This window comes from Mastomys coucha, unplaced genomic scaffold, assembly GCF_008632895.1.
Source record: "Mastomys coucha isolate ucsf_1 unplaced genomic scaffold, UCSF_Mcou_1 pScaffold14, whole genome shotgun sequence".
In the NCBI taxonomy this organism is placed as follows: Eukaryota; Metazoa; Chordata; class Mammalia; order Rodentia; family Muridae; genus Mastomys; species Mastomys coucha.
Window position 1 is genome coordinate 36397332 of NW_022196896.1, and position 5462 is coordinate 36402793.

Here is a 5462-nt window from a genome sequence, read left to right on the forward strand (position 1 = left end):
TGAGTGAGAGGGTGAGTGAGAGGGTGAGTGAGTGGGTGAGTGAGAGGGTGAGTGAGAGGGTGAGTGAGTGGGTGAGTGAGTGGGTGAGTGAGAGGGTGAGTGAGAGGGTAAGTGAGTGAGTGGATGGGTGAGTGGGTAATGAACATTAGGGAAATAATTTTCCATCAGACAAATGTGGAATGATATACAAATATGTTCACTTCCAATTAGCGCTTCTCAAAAAGAGTAACCTTTCTACTTGGGTACCACATCTTGACTTCTGTTGTCTCCCACATAAATACATTCTTTCTATTAAAATCTCCCCCAAAACAGCTTCAAAGTAGACTCTTTTATCCCCTCTTCTTAGAGCTAAGCTTCTCAGGAAAATTGTTCATGGTGCATGACCCCATTTTTCTCCTGTATCTGTTCCATTCTTCCAGCTCCACCTAAACCACTATCCTTCGGAAGCCCTCCACAACCCTCCCACCTCCAGTATGGAGGTGGGTCCTTGACTTTGCGTGCCTGACAGACAGCGGGTTTGGTGACCATGAGCCTCACTTGGCTCCTTGGACCCCCTTAGCCGAAGACTTTCCTTTCCTCACAGTGATTGCTTCCTAGACTCAACAGAGATCTCTGGTGACTGAAATACCTGCAGCTTAGACCAGAGACTTCTTTTCTCCCCTTCCTACATGTATGGGAGCCACCATTCCTGGATTTAATCTCTGAGGCATATCCACTAACTCATAGGAACAGAGCATGTCTTGCTTCTAAATTCTACCCACTAGGCAACTTCATCTCTTATTTCCTGAGCACATGAGGACCACACTCATCTCAGGGCCTTGCAATTGCTGTTACCTCTTGCCATGGTCTCTGAAAGGAATCCATACTTGTCTTAGTCAGTGTTTCTATTCCTGCACAAACATGATGATCAAGAAGCAAGTTGGGGAGGAAAGGGTTTATTCAGTTTACACTTTCACACCAAAGGAAGTCAGGGCTGGAACTCAAGCAGGTCAGGAAGCAGGAGCTGATGCAGAGGACATGGAAGAATGTTCCTTACTGACTTGCTTCCTCTGCCTTGCTCACCTTGCTTTCTTATTGAACACAATACTACCAGCCCAGGGATAGCACCACCCACAATGGGCCCTGCCTGATCACTAATTGAGAAAATGCCCTACAGCTGGATCTCATGGAGGCATTTCCTCAACTGAAGCTCCTTTCTCTGTGATTGCTCCAGCTCCTGTCAAGTTGACACACAAAACCAACCAGTACAATACTCTTGTCTCTTAGTTCTCCCCTCCAACATCACTTGCCGGAAAGCCCTCTGCCCACTGCGGTTTCTCACCCCAAGCACTGGCTTCAGGAACCTTTCTTCACCAGCATGTGCCAGTATCACCATCTTACCAGTGTATATAATTGCTTCCTTCCTGCTCTCTCTCGCCTGTTCACCTCCCTGAGAATGAGTTCCAGCCAGCATGGATACTCGTCTTTCCTCATTTTGTGGTCTACCTGACCAAATAATTGTTTCATAGTATGTACTGTGTGCTTCTTGGACACTCAAGCTACATGCACAATACCCTGTGATACAGTGCGTATTTCAAATGCTGGGCAGTAGTAAGTATGGGCCTTGTACAAAATAGGTATCTGTAGATCATTGCTTGGAGAGGACCAGTTTGCTATCTGACATGCAATTAGCCTTTTCTTTAATTTATTTGCTTTACATCCGCATTGCAGCTCCCCTTGCCTCCTCTCCTCCTAGTCCCACCTCCCACCCTTTCTTCCATTGACAACTCCCCTCTTCTTAAAGAAGTGAATCCTCCACAAAGGTACCAACCTAACCCTGGGCCCATCAAGTCACATCAGGACTAAGCATGTCTTCTTCCACTAAGGCCAGAGAAGCTACCCTAGCTAGGGGAAAGGAAGGAAGGATCAGAGTCCAAGTTGGAGACAGCTCCAGCTCCAATGATTAGGGAACCCACACGGAGACCAAGCTGCACATCTGCTACATATGTATAGGAGGCCTGGTACATGCATGATCTTTGAGAACCCATGGGCCCAGGATAGTTGTCGGTATTCTTGTGGTACCTTTGACCACTCTGGCTCCCTCAGTCCTATCCCTGACTCTTCTACAAGACCCCCAGATCTCTGCCTAATATCTGCCTGTGGGTCTCTACATCTGTCTCCATCAGCTATTGGATGAAGCCTCTCAGAAGACATAAGGCTGGGTCCCATCTGGAACTAGCTTTTAAATAAGCTTACATATTGACACTCTTTAAAGATTCTGTAGTCAAGCATGAACAGTTAGTTGCTAAGTTCAGGCTTCACCTGGGTTCTACTGGTCTACAGAACATGGCAAAGGGTACCAGACACACCAGAACTCAAATTTCTCAGAACATTTTCTTTCCAGGGGACCACTTATGAGAGCCAACCACTTGTCCCCACTTGGATCTGCTATTTGAACTTCTGCATCAGCTTTTTAAAACTTCTTTTCCATGTGATATTTTTTAAGTCTTCCAAAATGGCAAAATTCTATCTTTTCAAAGTGGGTTTTTAGAAATTGCTGAAATCATTACAAACTATATGCTGTGTGAATGATGATTGACCATCCTAGGCCAGAAAAAAAAAAAGGAGTGGTAATGAACACTACTCCTGAGTATGAAGACAAATATACAAAAGAAGGCTCCCAAGCCCCTGAACCATGTTTATGAATCTATTGTGAATTCTGGAAGTTAACAGACCTCCGAGGTCCAATGGTCAACAGCTGTATGGGAGTCTCGGATTTATATGTGTCTATGTTAGGGTGCTGATTTCTGTCCTATCTTCATTATATCTCAGTTTTTGTTTTTAGGAGATAATCATGCCATGATAGTTCACCCAAAACTAGTCGAAAGAAAATTTTAAGTTTTGTCAACTCTCCTCTGCCTTGAATACATTTGAACATCAGTTACCAAGAGAAGTAGCTAATTTTCTCCCTCAATTAACAACATCATTCTCAGGAGCCAAGTTTGCAGCCCCTTAGAACGAACAACAATATGAGCTAACTAGTACCCTCAGACCTCCCAAGGACTAAACCACCAACCAAAGAGTACACATGGTGAACTCATGGCTCCAGCTGCATATGTAGCAGAGGATGGCCTAGTCAGTCATAGATGGGAAGAGAGGCCTTTGATCCTGTGAAGGTTCTATGCCCCAGTGTAGGGGAATGCCAGGGCCAGGAAGCAGGAGAGGGTGGGTTGGTGAGCAGGGGGAGGGGGGAAGGAATAGGGTTTTTTTGTTTTTGTGTTTGTTTGTTTGTTTGTTTGTTTGGTTTTGGAGGGGAAACCAGGAAAGGAGATACCATTTGAAATGTAAATAAAGAAAATATATAATAAAAAAGAAAAAAAGAAAGAAAAAATCATTCTCTTGTCAGAAATAATATTGCCACTAATTATTTATTCTTTTGGCCTTTTTATACCACAAAGCTTTAATTTTTCATCTAATCAAATTTATATGTTTATACTATATTCAGTGGTAATTTACAGATAATTGGTTTAAAATCAGTATAACTTATTTGCATCTTTTAGCAGTCTTAATGAGTATAGTTGAAAATAGAAGAGAAAAAAATGAACACAGTACTTTTAAAACACCATTTGTGCATACAAATTCCCAAGCACTTGATAGCCCTTCACATTCCAGTTAAACAGCATTCAGAGATTTTTTTTCTGTATTTAATGGGTAAATGTTTACCAAAAAGATAACTCCACCTGAATATAATCTCCATTACTTTTTTTTTAGTTTTTTTCAACATATATTTTTATTGTCTATACTTTCTGATATCCCATCCTGAATCAGGGAGAGAAGAAGAATTGAATGGCTCCAATTTAGATCAGTCCCTGAAAAACAAGCATCTCTCTGAGATCCCTAATTTTCATATATTCATCACCTAAAACATTTGATAAGTGCTTAAAGGGGAAGCTACTTAGACAAGGATAATATCATAATGTTAACCCCCAAAGTTTCTTCAAAAAATGCTCATACTGAATTTAATAGGCACGAACAGAAAGGACTTTGCTCTGGGCAGGATGTCCATGAAAACCCAACACCTAAATGATAGAGCTGCCTTTCTCTCAGATCCTTAGCATGGCTACAGATAGCACTTCTGGCTGCAGTCCATCTGTACATTCCAAATGAGCAATGTCAACAGCATCTAAAGGTTTAAGTGTTTAGAAAACCAAGGATTCTCTCATTGGAAAGGTACCTCTTGAGGGTAACAAACTTCTTGTGACATTTTTAAAAAATATAGACGTCTAAGACAGAAGTTTCTGGGAAATGTGAAGAGGCACAGATCACAGTGGTCTACCTTTGACAGACATCCTGGAATCTGTTTCTGGGCTAGCTGTAAGTTAAGGTGCTATGTTGTTACAGCTTTGAGTGAAACTGCGCTAGAGTTTTAGTAACTAAATCCCTTGCCCATTTCTTTATCACCAGTAATTTTCCCATGTAAATAACAATTTATATTTCAGTCAAAGATTTTCTTCTTTGTAGTTTCTAAAATGTCATAGTTACTAACTAGGTAGTTTTAAGAGTCTATAGAAAGATTCCTTTCTATAGTGTATCATATAGCTAGTGCCAGGATTTTTGTTCTCATATTTTTTGGGTTATGGAAACATAAATTTACCTTCTCAAAGAGCAGAACAGCGTTGAATGTTGACTCACAACCCACTACGACCACATCTTAGCATCTCTTCCTATATTCTTTGAGTTGGAAATCTGGACAAAACATTGGAAAGAGAAAAGAACTGAGGAAGAGGCTGACATGCTATGCTTGCTTTTTTTCCTCCCTATAAATTTTCTTCTTAGCCTCTAAATTCTTTTTTTTTTTTTACAACTCTCTGGTATTTATGAAAACCCATTTAAACCTTAAAACTACAGATAGTCAAGGAAAAAGATGAAGGCAGACATATGCTCACACAAACTAAATCTGGGATGGTGTGCCTTTATCAATCCTGGACAAAACAAGCTCTAGAACAAGGGAAATGGCCGGAGGTAAAGATGGGTGGTAAGCACAGGGTCAGACCTCTAGCCACCATGACAATGCCACACACGAATGCAGCTGACAGCAACGAGGAATGCATCTGCAGATATGCTGGGAGATGCCGTAGCTCCATCTGCACCTGACAGGGGAAGTGCTTAGGAAGTGGGTCAGGATACAAGTAGACCAAGCACTTGATCTATGGACTTGATCTGGTTGATGTGTTTAATATGCATCATTCACTAAGACTGGAATATACATTCTCCATTCTGATGGAATATTCACCCAACTGTACTGCAAAGACCTGAAATCACCCAGGAGCTTCTTAGTGGTCATGGGTGTCTCTGCCCTGCTTTTCCTGATCACTGCTTTTTAACAGCTTTGACCAGGCCCTTCCTGCCTAACAGTGCAGTGTCCATCCCTGACATCAACCCCTGCATCCCCTCTTCTCCTCCCCTCCCCTCCCCTCCCTCCC

General features: G+C 42.0%; 1 protein-coding gene across 12 annotated transcripts in view; it reads left to right on the forward strand.

The window, feature by feature from the left end:
- Positions 1 to 5462, forward strand: part of St18 (ST18 C2H2C-type zinc finger transcription factor) — a 396007-nt gene that overhangs the window by 370774 nt on the left and 19771 nt on the right. The window lies entirely within an intron of this gene.